Genomic DNA, 20,366 nt, shown 5'->3' with positions numbered 1-20,366 from the left:
GTCTTCTCAATGTACTTTCAATTTTGGTAAGATTATTAATCCGTGAGAGTGACATTTTGAACATCGCAACGTTCAAGTGGGAGGGCTGAACCGCGTAAATCAGTCATGAAGTTGCAGAGAAATTAGTGATAGGTCATAGGTAATAGGTTTGGATACGGACCCAACCGTAGATGGAATTGGAATTCACTTGGCTCAACTTATGGTAAACGGTTATTTCGAGCATTGGAAGTAAACGAGGAGATTGAAAAGCTTGCTACATCCTTTGCTAGCCAAGAACAAATCATCGCCAATCAACGCAACGAGGTCCGAGTCAGGTCAACTGCTTATATTGCCTTGGAACCTGAGTCCTTCTAAATTAGGTTTCCTTTGCAGAACCTACTATTTGTACAGTTGCCACCCAAGAATAATTTGTCATAAGACTGACAGATATAGCGTTATGATTTATGAATTTGTGGTACTTTTTTCGGTCGAGTGATAACAAAGTACTAGTGTGGCCTGCCCTTTTGGCCTTGAACGAAAATGCAGGTAATAGGTTTGGATACGGACCCAACCCAGAGCATATTTACATAAAATGGTAGAATAGAATGCTTATTCATTGCGTAAATTTACACTTATGATGTATGTAACTGGATTACCATCATTTCGGTAATGGTCGCAAATTAAATACCTTGCTCGTTCATCAAATTCGTAATTTTCAATCGACCACTTGAAATAAAGTTTCTCCATCGATTTCCAAGTTTACCTGCTCGTCTGGACTTCATTTCATTAGCTGGTGTTGCTTGACATACGTAGAATGTAAATCTGTGATGACGATGAAGATGATGATGATGAAGATGATGATGATGATGATGATGATGATGATGATGATGATGATGATGATGATGGCGGCGGTAGTGGTGGTGGTGGTGGAGGTGGTGGTGATGATGTCGATGACTAGGAGCAGGAGGGGATGGGGAGGGGAGGAGGAGGAAGTTTTTGTTGCTGTTTTCAGTGTTTTTGTTTCTTTGGAGATATAGTGTGTCACATAATTCAGCGTTCAAGGGTTCTCATGACTTTCGAAAACCATAAACGTCTTGCTAGTTTGGTTTATCCGTAATGCATTTATACCAGTGTAAAGTATCTGTGTAGCTTGAAGCTATAATACAATCCTTGACTCATGGATAAAAGTACTGTAAAGAAATTAACATACAAAAGAGGGATGTAGGTCGTCGAGCCACTGAGAGAGATAACAACTGCAAAAATGGTGGATTGTGTTTGCATAACATTCAACTTTGCAACCCTGCTGAGCTAATTTTGTCCCGGCATTATGGTTTAGGAACAAGTACACCCTCGGCCATTCTACGAGTAACAGTACTGGTAGGGTGGCGATAGTTTAAACACCTGACGTCGACTTCGGGATGGACCATTAGATCTTTCAAGGGATGATCAAAATTGTAAAAAATGAAGAGCAAAAAATGGATAAAAATTTTGAAACATTGCTGAAGTTCTCAAAGTTTTTAATATTACTAGTAAACGAAACAGGTGTAGAATTATAGTTGAAAGTGCTCAAGCTCAGATCTAGAGTACACTGGCGAAGATTCTGTCACATATCAGCATATGTTGGAGCGCGAAAAGAATAGACTGTTTTAAAGCTCCTTTCTGACCTCCTCTAAAGATCATATGAGGCATCCCTTAGCGAGACACTGAGATTTATGGCATGGACAATACAAATAAAGACAAAAAATGGTTTACCTTTGCAAAAGTACATGCTAGCGAAATCATTGTTGGTCGCGTTTTAATGAAGGGAATTATAGCCTCCATTTTGACCTCAATACGTCAAGCTGTGGCGTGATGAGGCAAATCTGGCTGGGCACGCGACCTGTCCGTGCACTCTGTTCCTCCACAGTCACCTGTGGTCTATTCCGCTCTGCGTCTATATATGTGCCCCATAGACGTGTGTACATCGTCTTCTCAGGCATGTGTACACACGTCTATGGGGCGCATATATAGACGCAGAGCGGAATAGGCCACAGGTGACTGTGGTTGGCTCACAATATTTCACACCATGTCAAAGCACCGGTTTCTTTCCAGGTGGAAACGGTGATTGGGGGTAGGGGTGAGGATGCAAGTTAAACTTCATACTCAGTTACAAACATCACAGAGAAGTCTTATTGGATCAGAAATCTTTCTGGCACATTCTGTACATACATATAGTGCAGATGCATGGACAGAATTAAATCAGAACCTTGCCAATTTGAGAACCAAACTTGCAAATCTTGTGGATTGTTCCGGCAACGATTTTTTTCAGTAACCGTAACCAATTCTCAGTAATACTATCTGCCCCGTCACCGTTTAAACCATTGAAACAGCCAAAGTACTCGTGTTTCTGAACGAGAATTGAACAGTTCAAGGACTGAGGTAGATTCCCGGGTTGCTACACTGGAAGTAGCAGCTTCTGCCTCCGTGGTTAACGATACGGAAAGGCAATAGTGTTAAATACATGTTTATCAGATGACCCTTCCAAAAGCCTCCTTGGATCCAACGAGTAGCTCAATTATGGATAATAATCTAGACAAATTTTCATCGATGCGGAAAAGCAATATTGTTAAATTCATGTTTATCAGATTACTCTTCGAAAACACCATACTCGTGGCGGGCCGTGACATCTATTTGCTCGAATTTATGGGTTCATCCACACACACCCTGAAGGGCGAGGGTCTATGGTTCACTGTCCTTCCAGCAACTTCATCTTTATCGCGACAAATTTAATGACCGTCTGTCTTGATGGTGTCATCTTAAAATGGCATACGGCTTTACCACGGGGAGGGACCATGATGTAATGATACAATGACAGTGGAAAATTACAGTGGCATTATGTCACTTCGCAAATAATATAGTAAGTGAAATGTAAGGGCCAATTTGGACATAGTTTGTTACACGAAGATGATCGATGCCGAAATAACTGACCACAGCGATACTCACTCTGTGATGAAAGACCCAAGGTAGAGACACAAGCAACATTAGATACAGATAGGTGTCACGTGGCAAAGGTGCTAAATTCTTTTCAAACTCTCCGACGACGGGAATTTCATTTTAATTCATGGAACGCGACCAACGCGTTTCTTCCCTGGCTTTGATCCCCTGCCGACGGCGCCATCTCAACTGACACAAACGTCCCCTTGGCTTCTCTCTCAGAGGAAACCACTCTTGTCTCCTATTGTCTTGGCAACGACCTCTTTCACTAAAGGTACAAAGAGAGCGTACGATCAACGAAAGCTGTGGTAGGAGAGACAATACATTGAAACAATGAACCTCGTAACAACTCTTTCAATGGAAAAGTCCCATTAGCGGCCGTTCCACACCAATATCACGTGTGGATGGTGATAGTCACAATGGCGATACCCATAAGGAGTTTTGAGGATCTGTGGGATTCCACTTTCTACCAACGTCCCTTTCTCTTCCAAATTAGCTTGTTTGCATAATACATCATGCACGTGCCGCAGAATATAAGGCCATTTCCGTTTTATTTCAAGTGGTACCCTACCTTCGATAAAAATGTTTAAAAGTTATTCCAACACAGTATCTCGTGTCTATCATTTTTACTCGAAATTGCACAAGATTCCAATGACAGGGTAGATTTGCACTCGTTTATGTTCTCTTATATTTTTTTTTCTGTCTCCTAAATACAATTACCTGTTCCTAACTTATTTATGTGTGAATACTCAGTCTTCAACTTGTCGACAGAATCAGTATGCCTGGAGTAATGGCAGATAATAGTCGAGACTACAATTCATTTATCAACGGTATTTGACGCATTTTGTAACCAATGCAATGTGCTAGCATAGAAACTAAATTGTATTTCAGCACAATTTTAGACGAGGACAGGAACGTGTAATCGTCTTCAAGAGGAAAAATGACGAAAATATTTGTCAAGAGTTTCAGATATATTTGTCTCTCTGCCAGTCAACTGCGACCCGATCCGTCCTTCTGTAAATACTTATCATTAAAATATTAACCAGAGAAAAATTTGACTACATATTGTATTTGCATTTGTAACATTGCCACCATTGTCCCACTCGACGCTGAATCCATCCAAACTCCAGACATTCTTTGTATTTGAATTTTGCAATAGTTACGAAACTCTCCCTTTCTTTTGTTCTATTTATGGAATCATTGCAAAACCACGTAGACCCTAGTCGATATACTGTGGGATAATCAAGGCTTGTTTCTGTAGCAGTGCTGTAGTAATTATTATGTGCAGTAACTTCAACGTTCGTTCGGGATAGCTTCAACGTTGTCGAGATATAGAGGGCCATGTTTACGTTTAGTCACAGTCCCTCTATAGAGGGACTGTGGTTTAGTCAAGACCATAGTCTCCGTTTCCACTGTCTATGGTTTAGTGTAATATCGAATTATTTGGCATGTACGAAAGTAACATCGGATTATTTTGACCGTTTACATATCATTTCATGCCAAATAACTAATACCTTATGATGTGATAATTATTTTGGTCAAAACTGTTTAATCATTCAACTTGAAGGAAGAGAAGAGAACTAACTTTATGCTAAACAATAAACTCCTGACACCGTGCATGGTATGATATATGAGCGGCACGGAGGTGGAAGCACTTCTGCCTCCATGGTTTGGCAAAAGACAGACAACGATGCCAGGGGGCATTGAAAGCTCATTTTTTACGTCGCGAGATGCTGCATTTTTTCGAACCTGTCGCATCGCTGTATGGGTACGGTCCAATCATGGATGTTACGCCTACGGTCCACTCAAGGTGAACTGGTTTAGTCGACAGTTAAGACAATGACGAATTTGCGAGAAACTACAATGTCTCTAGTTGTGGAATAAAAAAAGTTACTCGTCTGCAGAAAGTACAAAAAGGTTGACAATAGTTGGACCTGGCTACAATGCATTTAGCACAATACAGTATGCCGACTGGCAAAACTAAGCGACCATGTGCGTAACTACAGAATGACTCCACGGAGAATACCATTCGCAACATCAACATTGCAAAGCGAAACTATCGAGAACATAAAACTTTTTTGTGTCAGGGATGTTGATATCTATTGTCTCTGTTTATATTCTATTACATGCTTGTTAAAGGTCCGTATATTATGATCGTGGTCGTTAGTGGCTATCAAAGCAGTCATATACCACTTAGCAGATCTTCACATCTGTTTTTAATTACGTGGAAATTTGGAAATATTTAATAGACATTGTACGGGTAACTTCCAGGACATTTAACAGGAAAGGAAACTAGAAATGGTCTTTGCAAATTTTCTTTCAAACCCAGACAGCTTCTTGTGACTGTCTAAGATTCTACCAATATGTAACCGCGACAACCATAGACAGTCGAGAAAGTCTATGCGACAACGAAGTCTTGTGTCTGCCGAGTGGCTATTGTTCCTGATGGCACCAATTAATCTCCATTAATTTGCATTTGATGAACAACAACCAGCCTGTTGTGGTTCGGGGACAAACCAAGTGATTTGTCTCAAACGATGCGTCTCGACAGTGAAACACCTAATCGCTCAAAATTTTCTCAAGTAAACTTTCAACAATTTTCTTTCAAAATAAAGAATATAAATCAAGGGTCACCATGCCAATTTTGGTACTAGGAAAAAACCACCCAACATTAACCGGAATTTGAAATTCGAAAAGACCGCAAAATCTGTATTAACTCTATTGGGGAAAATTAAATTTTCGTTTTTCAAAAAAACTAAGACGATGAAAACTGCATTTACTCCAAGAGCTCCGAACTGAGCCCAATCAGGTGGTAGACCTGAAAATATCAGGATAATTGTAAGGTCCAAATATGTCTCCGAGACGCTTTTTACCTTATATATATTAAGCTTGGATAATCGAGATTTAAGTATAACCCTCGTCGATCAGATCCCAGGCTGTAACTCCAGAAAGTGCTGTAAATTACGTCCCTTTAGGTACTAGGTAGCATCCAATTTTAACTAAGTATGTAGCAGTAAAAATAGTAGCTCTGCAAATACGACGCTCAGTGTACTATAAGCAATCATTCTGTTTCTGACAAATTGATTCCTGTCGAGGAGAAAACAATCCGTCAGCAGCGACATACGGCATTAGAGAGAAAGAGAGGAATTATGTTGACAAGTTGAATTGCTGAAAATTCAACGTGATTTTGAGAAGAGAAGACAAATAATAGAAAGTTACAAAATATGCAGCCATTAGAGCCAATAATCGTGATAGAACTTCAATAATCGCAAACATCTGTTCATGGATTGAAAAAAATGTTAAACGAATGAGTGCTTAAAATTACCATTTCTGATAAGCACTTGACTCTGCTTTTTATTGTCTGACCAATAAGTGACTTACATTAATCTTTATTTTGTATCCGTTTTCTAATTGGTTCGATTGTTCATGGCACTAGTAGTCTAAGTTTGATAACCCGCGGAGCGTGTGTATGTGATCTAATTGAGGCAACACCTGCAAGCTGCTGCGGGTCTGGAGGGAAATATCCTGTCTTCATATAAAGCCATCATTTTGAAGTTTAGGGTCTTGCTTTGTTGTTCAGTCCCGGGAAACCGTAACTAAATTTATTTCAAAATAATAATTGCAACACTGTGGATCACCCTCCAGTTTGATACACCGAAAAAATCTCAAATTGGACTCAGGAAATTACATTGTCCGATTTTAATTAATGGCATCTCATTAACAAGAGCATGAATTAAGCGCTACATTTGCATTGTTTTAATCGCAACTGTTGGGGGCTCTCCCTGGAGATTTTCAACAGTATCCTGCACTCCCTAATTTGCATTGTTAATTAGAGAATGAAACAAAAGGATGGATAAAAGTGGATTGCAATCATTTCGGGATTGCTCATTCAAGCTCACTCCACAGCTGGCAGCGATACCCTCATACGTTTCCTGAGAGCTGTCACTTCTAATCATGGTGCAAGATTCTACGCTGAAAGCGAGCAAAACAGTCTCTCCTCCGAGGCAGAGAAGGGCAAGTCTGATCCGAACGACAGCGAGGTAGCTATGATTTTGACCGAGAAGCAGCGGTTTCAGCCGCCGGTACAGAACCCAGCAACCACTTATGTTCCATATGTTTCACAACAACCGATGAAGATGGCACAATACGTTGACAATATGCTGCAACCAGGATACCCGATGAGCACACCGGCTTCACTGCAAGTCAACCAACCACACCATGTTAACATGGAAAATCTATCCTACCGGGAATTACCGTCCATGCAAGGACACAGACCCCTCGTATCTCCAGCAGGTAAAGATATTTCACGATTTCCGTACAGCATTTGAATTTTTTATACCCAGGTATTTCGTGTTTATTGTCAACTATGTTATTTCTGTCCTAAAACAACCTAAAGAAACAATGCAAAACGCGGCGAATTAATAACGTTGACGCTGTATTCACGCAAGAATTTGTTTTCTTGATGGTGTGTTCACACGGTGTTTTCCAAAACAACATGTTTTTTGCATAGACCCCAATTTTTAGGGTCTATGTTTTTTGTAAGTTTTCAAAATCCATACGATAACCACAGAGAACTGAATATGTAACAATACTATTTTACCATTCCTTTTTAATTGCATGGTTCTCAAACGATTTAAAAGTTTCTGAACATAATTTTATTGTGATATAGTGAAAAAGAGAGATCGTAAAACTATGCTATTATAGGCAATGTTTATGAGGTTTAATCTTTTTTACCTCTATGGTTTAATTAATGATTGACCACAGAAGTTTCGGCTGTATGCTCAATTGTCTAATCATAGACCCTCGAGGGTCTATGTCTAAATCTCGCCCCCTCTTGTTTTATGATTTACACGGTTATTTTTTGTGTTATAACCCTCGTCGTGCATAGCCTGCTCAATTTGAACATGTAAATAATAACAAACGTATCAAGTTAGCAGGAAATGTATGAGATCAGCCCACTTTATGGCTTGTGGTTGTCCGGTTCGACGCTTCATATACATTTTTTTGGCCATCGGTACATTTTTAAGCCAACACTCTTTTCGTTATTTCCACTTTCAGCTTCTGAGGCTGAATCTGACAGCAGTGGCGAAGGATCCATTAAACGAAAGAAGGCCCGTACCGCTTTTACCCAGCAACAAATCGTCGAACTGGAAAAGAAATTTCGACAGCAGAAGTACTTGTCAGCAACGGAACGTAACACCTTCGCACAAAGGATTGGAATCTCCGACACTCAGGTAACTTCGCCTTTGTCTCTTTTTCACCTGCTATTCGATCACGACCTTTTCAACCTTTGCGTGCATTGTTTCGAGAAACAATGCAGTTGCATCAGGGTTGCAAAGGCGCGTCGGTACACGCTGTTGCTATGGGAAATCTAAAAATTCAAAAAAATTCAGAAGTCGTTTGATGTGAGTGCAGCTTACGATATTTTTGGCTTCCACTCAATATTCTAATGTACTTTTGTAGGGCGAGTAAATGTCTGTCTTCTGCAGTCTGTGATAGACAATGCTTCATTTGGCCACCAATGATCTTATCACTGTTTATGACACTCAAGATTTGACACAAAGGTTTTCAAACTGAGAAGTGTCTATCCAACTTTAAAAATGTCTCCTAAACATTTAATGAATCGAATAATACGATTAATGGCCAAAATGTCAAGATCAAACGATTACACGATCTGGCAGTGTCGAAATCTGTTTGATTTGTACGAATCCAAGTGATATCTCTAATTTGCATTACGTCTGTCTTTATGATAGAACGTCGGCGAGAATGTGCAATTCTGACAATGGATTTGCATTGCAGACTCCCTGCATCAAAGCATCATAGTAACCGAAGTGGTTTCAATATGATAATAATAAATTAATAATATGAAATGTACTTAGCTATTTGATAATTCTCACTGTAACGAGATCTGTCTGATCAGGAGGTACCCAGTTTGTATAATATCAAATTTGACTTTTCTTCTTTGTCTCTCTTCGTCAAGGTCAAAACTTGGTTCCAGAATCGCAGGATGAAGTGGAAGCGGCAGCGAAAAGATGACCCCGAGGTCAACCGCGTTGGCATGTACCCTGCAGCTCCTCCATACTCGACGGACTCCCCGACCTTTTCCGGCGCAAGTTATCAGACCATCGGCTCGCCGATGGTGACGTCACAGGCCCAGCCGATGACGACGGTCCGATTACCGCCTGGTTCGAGTCTCCTCCCGCCACCCTATAACGCTCAGCCTCCGCCATCCTATCCTCCAGTGACCAGTGTACCACCTGTTTCTTACGCTCCGACACTGCCGACCTACCATCCGGCCGGCTACAATGGCCTAGCGTCATCGCCGATTAGACCCCTGGCAGGACATTACGATGTGCCGCATGTTATGTACTGAGAACGTTCACGAAATATTTTCACTTCTTTATCATCCAAGACAACCCATATCCTGGTTCTCCGGTCGTGATTAACTATGCGACTAATATTTATTATGAAAAGAGACTTGTGATTGTATCACAGATGTGTCATGACCTTACAGTATTTTATTTTGCTCTTCGATTTCGTCTACTTTGATGTCGAAACGTCGTTTCATGTTGTTGTTTTCTCATTTTAAATTAATCTAACTTAAAAATAATTGTGAAACATTAAAGACAATATTGTATATAGATTAATTTTGCCACTAAAACTTTCAATTCTTTGTTTTGAATAAAAATTTAAAATTAAACAATTGTGTTCTATCGTCATTGTTAAAGCTCGCCCGTCGTTTGATTCGGGCTATTATTCTCGTGCGATTATGCACTTTACAAAAATACACACAGACGCTGAAAAAAACTTCGAATTCAGTCAAATTGGTCAATACAACCCTAGACTCTTGGGGTGGCGCACAGACCAAAGCGGCATGCGCAGAACGAAATTGCATCTGCAGTTTGTGTATGAACATACGGTACCACATCTACGTTGTATGAAAGTCGTGGAAATTGCGACACGGCATTTTAGCATGAATAAATAAAGTTGACTGATCCGGCATAATCCTGTTTGCCTTGTTTTGTTTGCTAAGAGTTACATGTCCTGAATAAACGAGCAAAAGTTACTCGTATAGATAGTTGTCCAAACATTCCACTACCAATAATTATTGATACCCAATACATGTAACATATTGCACCTGAGCAGGGTTTTAGAACGCGCCCGGGGGACAGATATGCGGACTCTCAAATTCTTCAATTCTTTCTAATCACCACTTGTGGGACTCGTTTTATAGCTCTTGGAAAGCTGGAGAAACTTTCACCGGCTTAGTTTTTTAAAAATCCAAAATTTAATTTCACCTAATTGAGTTAACACAGGGATGGCGACCATTTTGAATTTCAAATATCACAAAATATTGGGTAATTTGTTTCGCTAGTACCAAACTTTGCAGTGTATCCCCCGATTTTTATTGTCGATTTGAAAAGAGAATGGTTGAAAGTTTCATTCTGAAAAGTCTGAGCAAAATTTTGAGTCTTTCATTTTCCTCAATCGCGAAATAGGGGAGTATCATCGGGATCCAAGAAGTGGTAATCCCTTATCCCAAGTAATTCCAAGCACAATCCCTCCACCACAAGGAAATGTGGCCTTATCAATGAGGATATATTCAAGAAACTAGAAAGCTCGTCAAAAAAACGACATCTTCGGCTGGAGGATCTTCTGGCTAGGCTGCGCACCTACCTAAACCCTTCATCCAAATGTCTCCAATGCACTGAAAGCTTTCTTCTTATCCTTTCCGTTATAATGATACGTAAAGGTTTTTCTTGCACATTTGTTGATAAAAGATAAAAAAGCTCTACAGTGTGGTAAAAATAACTGGTTTGATCTCTGACTAACAAGTACAACATTAACAATGATCTTTTAAGATATTCACAATTTCCTTTTTCCATGAATTTAGCATAGATTCTCCACGGAATACATCCCAGCGACAGATCAACCACTGACCCGGGATCACTGTTCTTTGTGACTCGCCTACAGCTCGTATGGAATCAATTGATTCTAAGACTACATGGTGATTTTTCAATCAAAATCGAAATATTAATTCTTCCGATAGCATTAAAACAGAAAATTTCTTCCATTCAGGATTTCAAATTTCGGTGAATTAAGGATAATTCGTCGTCCAATTCAGACGATTGGAGGGATGCCAATGATTAATTTAACAATAATAGTAAACGCGGTTGGAACTAATTTGGGAGAATTAGATATTCATATTTTTCAAATTTCTCAAAAAATGTTTGGTGCCCTATAGCTGGATGTTGCAATGCTACAAATTGCTCACAAAAACTAGTTTATAACTTAAAAAAGAAAAGAAGATAAGCTTACATTTGGAGATTAATCCGACATTATTTCATCATCCGATTATCCCAAATTGATCCGATCCTGTTAATAAGAGCCAACGATAGTTAATAAAGCTTTCATTTCCAAAGTACGCGGAAACCTTAAAACACATCTTTTGCGAATCCTTGTGTTCAGCGCAGACAGAATAAAGCCGAGCTTTGTTCCACTCATTGATTACCTCAACAATATATTGCATTAATTAAAGTGTTGGTTGTATTTACCGTTTGCTGGATTAACTATAATGGCTTCCCGGTTTAAGTAAATTTTGGACATTCTCTCTTTGTTCTGTATGAACAACAATATGCTTATTCATCAAGGTATATATTTGTGTCACTTTGTGTCTGTGTGTACGATGCGTGTCTTTTTAAAGCCCCCACTCAATTATCAGATTTATCAAATATAAATATTATGTACTTGATAAATATTCAATGGAAAACAAAAGAATGACAAACTGTTAATGGGCTATTGGCACATTTGCTAATGCGAGAACCTGGGATTGAGAAGGGGCGCCTTTAAGTAAATTCTGTAAGATGAGTGGATTTTTTTACAATTTTTTGCAAGGTACATATATTCTCTTTAGGGACGGACCATTAGATCTTGGGAGGGGGGTGGTCAAAAACAGAAAAAAAAAAATTTCAGAGCAGAAAGTTAGGGAAAAAAAATTTTCAAACTAGTTTGCAAAATAAAAAAAATAATAAATAAGAAGACAAAGGCGTAAAAAAAAAATCTGCAAAAGTCTTTAAAATTTTGAATTTTTTTAGATTTTACCGACAGAAAGCAACTTTCTGTATTTTTTAGTACATCCTCCTGGCACATTTTTAATTTTAATTTATACATTTAGAGTGACTGTATCCCTTATACTGGAAGTTGTAATATCTTATCTTTTCAGGACTTTTGTATTCTGATCACTTGAAAATTATGAAATTATAGAGCCTGTTTTCTACTTGTTCCTGTGTACAAACCAAGCAGGTACACTAGGTAAAACATTGAAACTATGGTATGGTTGTCAAGACAGAAAGTTGTATTTGCCTTTTAAGATCAAGGTAAACAGATGCAGGCCACATCAGTTTCATTTTTTTCACAGCATTTTATTGCAATGATGAATGCAAGAATGGGTGAACAAGTAGAAACACGTCAATAATGATAAAACAACATATCAAGTCATTATGTATTATTTTGCTTTTAAAAAGGCATTTTCAATTCTTTTTTTCAAAAAACAGTCTCAAAAAACAACAGCAACACATGTTTTAACATTCAACAATACACTACGTAGAATGCCATCTATCCAACAAATCCCAACACAAAAACACACAAAAGGGTTGAACTTTGAAAGTTTCTCGATAGCAAATACTGAATAAATCTGCATGAATAATCGTTTTTGTGTAGCAAATTTCAAAGAAATTGGACAACCCTTTCAGAGAATACAGATTTTTTTACTATGAATGGCATAAATTGCCCTAAAAAGACAAATATTGAAATTTCAACACATCTATACACATCCAATCAATTTGGACATGCTGCTACAGAGAAATAGATGTTTTGATCAAAAAAGGGCAACAATTGCTCTAAAAACACAAATATGCAAATTTAACTATATTATTTAGCTTATTTTAGCTTCTCAGCTTGTCAAAATCAATTGTAAATCATGAGATATGCATGATGTTTGGGGTGGGGGGGGGGGTGAATGTAGGCATTTCACCACGCAGTAGAAAGGGAAGCCAGGAAACCAAAATAGTCAATTTTCAAAACTATAGGAAGCTACTGAGGAGCAAGAAGACCATGTTTCAGAGGAAGATGTGTAATCCAAAAAAATGCTCCCAAAGTGCCACCAAATAACACCATTTTTATCTCTATTTTTCAAAAGCTCCAACGGCAGGAGGGGGACACCCCCTCCTGACCTCCCCCCGCAAAAATACTCCCCAGGTGCCACCAAATAACACCATTTTAATCTCTATTTTTCAAAAGCTCCAACGGCAGGAGGGGGACACCCCCTCCTGACCTCCCCCCGCAAAAATACTCCCCAAGTGCCACCAAATAACACCATTTTAATCTCTATTTTTCAAAAGCTCCAACGGCAGGAGGGGGACACCCCCTCCTGACCACCCCCCCCCGGCAAAACTACTCCCCAAGTGCCACCAAATAACACCATTTTAATCTCTATTTTTCAAAAGCTCCAACGGCAGGAGGGGGACACCCCCTCCTGACCCCCCCCGCAAAAATACTCCCCAAGTGCCACCAAATAACACCATTTTAATCTCTATTTTTCAGAAGCTCCAACAGCAGCAGGGGACACCCCTCTCCTGACCTCCCCCCCCCCCCCGTGACCGCTTGCGTGGCGGCTTGTGGTGCTTGGCACCACATCTTTGCCCTCTTTATCTTCAGACAGCGACGAACTAAAAAAAAATTATAAATCTGAAAATTTACTCTGAAAAAAAAAATTTGCACAGCTAATCTCAATTGGAAAAAAAAAATTTCAGAAATTTACAATAGTAAAAAAAAATTTTCACAATTTCATTGTGACCACCCCCCTCCCAAGGTCTAATGGTCCATCCCTTAGCATAACGGCTTCAAGCAGTTCATTTCTTGTCGAGGAAATTTGATAACCAATAAACTATCGTTTACAAAAACGAGTTCAGATTGACATAGAACGCCAGACATTTTCTCCGTTTTTTCCGTTGGACGGCTAGCAACCCAACCGTTTCGTTTCACTCGTCATTTTCCTTCATTTTTTACAATAACTCAATGAATCAAAGATGAATTATGTGGATATACACAGTGTCACGTTACGTACTTTATCCTGGAAATAAACTCTCATTTTAAGGTATTATGCGCCTCGAAAGTGAAAGACTTACACACGTTTTGCTCAAACTTTCCTCAAGGAATATCTCAACCATTCTCTTTCAAAATCGAGAATAACAATCGGAGGTCATTCGTACAAAATTTTGGTATCTGAAATTCAAAATGGCTCCCATCCCTGTGTTAACTCTATGAAGAAAAATAAATTTTCGATTTTCAAAAAACTAAAACGGTCAAAAGTTTTCTTACACCAAGGGCTTTATAATGAACCCAACAAGTGTAGATGAGAAAAGAAATTGAAAAGATTTGAGAGTCTAAATATCTGTCCAAGAGGCGCATTCTACCTTACTAGACAGATACCCGTGCTTTGCACGGGTCAAATATTGAATCGAATCATCATTAGACAACATGGGGATATCTTATCTATAGAAACAATGCCATATGGCAGGAATGACTATGTAATTTTTTTAATCATTACTTTATTTCATAGAAAACAATACTTACTTATAAACAACATTCTCAGTAAAGCAATCCTCACCCTCAAAACTATCAGACATGACTCGTATATTAGAAAATGACAAACTCTCGAAAGTGATAAAGTCCAATGTTTGTCCCCGAGACTTATTAATTGTAATAGCAAAGGCTGGACGAATCGGAAATTGTTGCCTCCTTAAATCAAATGGCAAGCCAGAATCTGAAGGCGTAATTGTAATTCTAGGTAAAAATACTGACTGTCCTGCATGTTTTCCTGTGGTAATAATGGCTTCAATAATGCGCTTACCAAGATTAGCAATTTTTAGCCTTGTTCCATTTAGAAGGCCTTGTGAAGGACTCAAATTTCTTATAAGCATAATGGGACAGTTAATCATTATTTGATAGAAAATAATACTTGCTTATAAACAACATTCTCAGTAAAGCAATCCTCACCCTCAAAACTATCAGACATGACTCGTATATTAGAAAATGACAAACTCTCGAAAGTGATAAAGTCCAATGTTTGTCCCGAGACTTATTTATTGTAATAGCAAAGGCTGGACGAATCGGAAATTGTTGCCTCCTTAAATCAAATGGCAAGCCAGAATCTGAAGGCGTAATTGTAATTCTAGGTAAAAATACTGACTGTCCTGCATGTTTTCCTGTGGTAATAATGGCTTCAATAATGCGCTTACCAAGATTAGCAATTTTTAGCCTTGTTCCATTTAGAAGGCCTTGTGAAGGACTCAAATTTCTTATAAGCATAATGGGACAGTTAATCATTATTTCATAGAAAATAATACTTGCTTATAAACAACATTCTCAGTAAAGCAATCCTCACCCTCAAAACTATCAGACATGACTCGTATATTAGAAAATGAACGAACTCTCGAAAGTGCAACATATAGTTGTCCATGAGTGAATACCGGTTCTCTTATGTCAAGTCCAATAAAGTCCAATGTTTGTCCCTGAGACTTATTAATTGTAATAGCAAAGGCTGGACGAATCGGAAATTGTCGCCTCCTTAAATCAAATGGCAAGCCAGAATCTGAAGGCGTAATTGTAATTCTAGGTAAAAATACTGACTGTCCTGCATGTTTTCCTGTGGTAATAATGGCTTCAATAATGCGCTTACCAAGATTAGCAATTTTTAGCCTTGTTCCATTTAGAAGGCCTTTTGAAGGACTCAAATTTCTTATAAGCATAATGGGACAGTTTTTTTTCAAACAACTTATGAGGGGGGGGGGGGAGTCCAGATGGTGTAAGTGAATTAAGAAATTCTACTGGGTAAAGTCTGGCATGATTGGTATCAGATACTGAGTCTGCACTATAATAAGTTTTACAGATAGTTGAAGGAAATATATCCATGACTTTGGAATTTATACTGTCCACAGTTGCATTAGTTGGTGCTAAAATAGCTCGGTTAATGGCACTATGACCCAAATCTGTTGAATCTCTCAAGTATGGAAAGACGTTATGTATCAAAGTGCAAACAGTATCATTTACATCTTGTTTTTTCTCTATGCAAATTGATTTTTGGGTAACTTAATTTTTGGTTTTTCATCATGAAGATATTCAGTCTCAGTACCATCTCCAACACGAAGAAGAAACTCTTCAAAATCTCGTTCAGAATCATGTGATTGACTACGAATACGCATATTGATTTGCAAATTAAAGATGCGGAAATGGGTCCACAGAAATGACTTTTGGATACAACTATCAACAATGTCTGCTTGGGATCCATTGCGAACGACAGGCAGAACCTGCCTAAAGTCCCCCCCCCCCCCATCAGAACTACTTTTCCACCAAATGGCATATCTGAATGCATGATGTCACAAAATGTTTTGTGGACACACTCCATCACATATTTGTGGATCATCGGTGCTTCATCCCAGATGACAATAGATGTATTAGAAATTAACTTAGCAAGAGTACTTTGTCTTGAAATGTTGCATGTGCTGTTTTGAAGTATTGGTATTGGAATTTTAAATCTAGAGTGAGCTGTTCTTCCACCGTCAAGCAGTTCAGCTGCTATACCTGATGATGCTACAGCTAATGCAATGCGCTGTTTGAGCGAACACGGGCTAATATAGTGTTACACAAAAAGTTTTCCCTGTTCCACCAGGTCCATCAAGAAAGAACAGAAATGATGCATCAGGGGATTCGATGGCTTGTAAGACAGCATTGTAAACATTAAGTTGATCTTGATTAAACATCTTTTCATTTTTGTCTGCTTTTAATGATTGTTCTTCAACAGAATAGCAAGTTTCATCTTCGATAAGACAGCTAGTAGCTTTCAGTTGCTGTTGTGCTTCAGGCATCCCTGGAAAGTCTTTCAATGATTTCCCATGCTTGTTGAGTAAATCTTCAATATGACGAAGTGTACAATTATGATGTCATCTGTAGTCAAGTTACTCCTACTATTTCTCATTGTGAACTGTATATCCTCAGACATCTCCCTTGTGAATTTATTCCAAATATTAAGAGGTTCTGCAGGTTCACAAAAAAGTAAAATTGTACAAATAACTGACGAATTTGATTTGGACTTGCATAAACAGAAGCTTCTCTGAGGCATTCAATCCATTCTTCATCATCCTGTAATAGCCCTCTCTTCAGTGCTGCTTCTTTAAAGGTTGAACAAATTGTACCATCTGGTAATGTTCGAATGTCTTCAAATGATATGCTTCCTGGTACATGATGCAGTAAAAGTCTAAGATAGAACCTTTCTCCTTCTACAGGGTTAGCTTGATATAGTCTCCCAATAGCAAGTCCTTTCTTTCTTGGTTTCCACTCACATGTAGTTGCATTCAAGGTAAAGTGCTCTGGGAAATTATGATAAGGAATGAGTCTTGCATCGGATATTTCACTGTTGGCTTTGAACCAAGCTGTCAATGTTGTAACTTTAGAATGCTGTTTGGCTTGATATTGGTGTTGTGCACGTATCTATAGAAAATAGTAAATTGGGAAATTGATGTTATTGCAATTCCTTGCTCATTCATATGCATACTTGCAAATAGGTCAACTTTTTTGTTACAAACTTGTGCTATCATCTGATCATAGAATTTTCTACATAATGTAATAGTCCCAGAGCCAGAAGTTTTCAAATTTTAGATTCTTAACTTTTTGACCATGTTTTTGCTTAATTTACTTACATGCATGATAATTTTAACCCATCTACTTGCGACCGAATGCAACAGTCATTCCTACATTTATTAAGTGCAGGTTCAAAAGTAATAGTGATCTTTGACTGCTTCTACATTGTAAGGCTAACAGCATATTTATTTTTGGAACTGTGATGTGACTATGAGGACATTCAATTATCAACCCATTCCTCATACATTCACAAACCTGACCCTCAGCTGATTAGTTCTGCCCTCAAGACTACTATAGCAATAGACAGATTGACTTAGAAACATAAGGATTATGTACACCAGATAAATACTGCCAATACTGATTCCTCTGCAATATATCCATGTGGCAAACAGAAGCAAATATGTAGAAGTTGTAGATATGCAAGACTCACCTGCAAAGACTTTTGATGTTACGGTTGGAGTCTTCAAGCTCTTCAATGGCGACTCTTTTCTGGTCAGTTTCTGATCCAGTGTCTGTGTTGTAACTGCCACACAAAAAGATTTGTTCAGTTAATACAGAGTTATAACTTAATTGTTCTGTTTCCTTTCCTGTCCCATCATGTTATCATGCCTTCGTTTCATTGATACAGTGGTGTGAAATAAAGCTGCGTCTGTTTATCTCACAAAGGAGGAAAAAATTTTGACAGCACGTTGCATGTTCAGTGGAAAACAAAAGGATCCCTTATGAATGTCTACATTAGTCCTGTTTCAGCATACTTCAATTACCATCATCCACATTTATATGTCCGTACACTTTGCTGTGCCAAAGTGGATACTAAGCAGTTACATTGGTAATGTACATGTACGTACCAAATGACGTACAATGATGTTGCGAGGTCTGAAGTTCTGCTATGGTTGTGGTAATATTCTTGCGTTTTGGCATGTCTACAGAAAGGAGAATGTGAACAAAGATGATAGGTATTTTGCATTAAAGACAACTCAGTACTCTGTCAACTATAATAATAACACAATTATTGTTTTGAGTTACATTGTCTCTTTCTTTATTATAAGGAAAGTTGGGCAATTAAAGTAGAGATAAGAAGTTGATAATTCATATGTTAAGCACTTCAGGAGAGGGTACATGTATATGCACTCGGCTTACATAGTTTACCACTGATATCTCAAGCTCGAGTACGTTGAAAGTTTGTTTCACTTCAGCGCGACATAAAAATGACGTTAAAGTCATGGGTACATCATGGATATAACATGTTCTCTATACGCCCCTATCATAAATATTTCTAATAGGGCTGACATAGATACATGGAAAGTAATAAAAAAAATATCATTCACAAAAAACACTGCCTCAAGTCAAAGTAAACGTTACTGTACTCATGGTTTTAGAGGAACCACGCTGTGTAGTGTTTTAATGTCGTCGGCTTTTTAATCCATAGAACTGACACGATATCAAACCCCTCTGTCACTCGTTCTCTCATAGTTCTCGCAGTCGCTGCTGCGCATACCATGACTTACATGACTGGGAATTTGTCGATAAATTTCACGATAAATATTACAAAATTATGTGTGAGGCGTCAAAAACTGTTAAATTTAAAAACGAAACTTTCCTTTTCTTGAAGTTGAGTCTCCGTTCAAAAATGTCATTCAATAGAGAATGCAAAGCAGGTGCGTTCGATGGAATTTGGCAAGGCCGCTTTTGTACAGGTGTGCAAGTTGACGGTTGAAATGAATGACCTCATGTCATGCTGCATGGCTGCAAAAGTAAACTTTAAAATGATTTCAAAAGTCGGCAAATCAAACAAACTCAAAATTGTAGTCACCGCATAGAATGTTGTTGTGAAAAGAAGAATAAGGATAGGCGTTACTTAGTCAAAAACAAAATGCAACACCCGAGTCACTGTGAAGTCTTAGTCAAAAACGAAAAATAAAACCACAGACACAGTGAAGTCACATGCCATGGTGCACGCAGAAATTACACGTTGCAATGGTTGGCTTACCTGATAGTTTTGCTCACAATAAACGAAATCTTCTCCATTAAACTAAACAACATAACTTATCGCCGTAGCAAATCCCCCCCATTCCCCGTCAATGAGTTCCGCGAAAACTGCTCGCTGTATGAACGGCCGTACCGGGACCACTATCTTGACACGTTGCATATTCCTCCGAGGAGTCTGGAAATACTGTCCGGTCAAATGCAGTGCGGCAGGCTTTATAGTTCAGAAATACAGTCTGCGCATGCGTACTATGTCGGTAACTTTCGGATGTTGGCCGAACGATGGCCGATCATCGCCTTTGTTTCGGCCGTGAGTGTACGTTTGTATGTATTGTTTGCGTATTGTTTACACTCACAGCCGCCATTTTCAAAAGCGAGCAGTGTTCGGCGACGGCGAATGTGAAAACTTATCTATGTGTAGCGGTCGATCCACGCAATAAACGATGATGATTTGGGGAGATGTCAGACAAAGCTGGTAGGTGAGCATAACTATGCCATCAGATTGGTGCTCCATTGCCTCAATTCGGAGAAAAATTGGTACGCAAAACGAAGTCTCCTTATTTAGTATTATAGAAAGTTCCATTAGCTGTATCTTCTGGCGATTTTTCCGTTAGTTTTGATTGAAATGATCACTGGCTCATGTTGAAGAGTCTGTCAAATAACAGAGAATCGCATATTATTCGGAAACATTACGTGCCCGACAACTAAATAACATGTGATTTTACAACGAA

General features: G+C 38.7%; 1 long non-coding RNA gene and 1 pseudogene across 1 annotated transcript; one reads left to right on the top strand and one right to left on the bottom strand.

Moving 5' to 3' along the window:
* The first annotated feature begins 6,844 nt into the window (after positions 1–6,844).
* On the top strand, positions 6,845–9,655 carry LOC139120155 (homeobox protein ceh-30-like; annotated as a pseudogene).
* Positions 9,656–16,658: 7,003 nt separating this feature from the next.
* On the bottom strand, positions 16,659–20,366 carry LOC139120157 (uncharacterized). Its single transcript, XR_011549053.1, has 3 exons — positions 19,640–20,366; positions 18,080–18,172; positions 16,659–17,499 (listed from the first exon to the last, which is right to left on the bottom strand). It is a non-coding gene; the product is annotated as an uncharacterized lncRNA (long non-coding RNA).

The sequence above is a fragment of the Ptychodera flava genome, chromosome 20, assembly GCF_041260155.1.
Source record: "Ptychodera flava strain L36383 chromosome 20, AS_Pfla_20210202, whole genome shotgun sequence".
NCBI classification, from domain to species: Eukaryota; Metazoa; Hemichordata; class Enteropneusta; family Ptychoderidae; genus Ptychodera; species Ptychodera flava.
The sequence above is the reverse complement of the archived record's forward strand: the minus strand, read 5'-3'. Positions and strand labels throughout refer to the sequence as shown.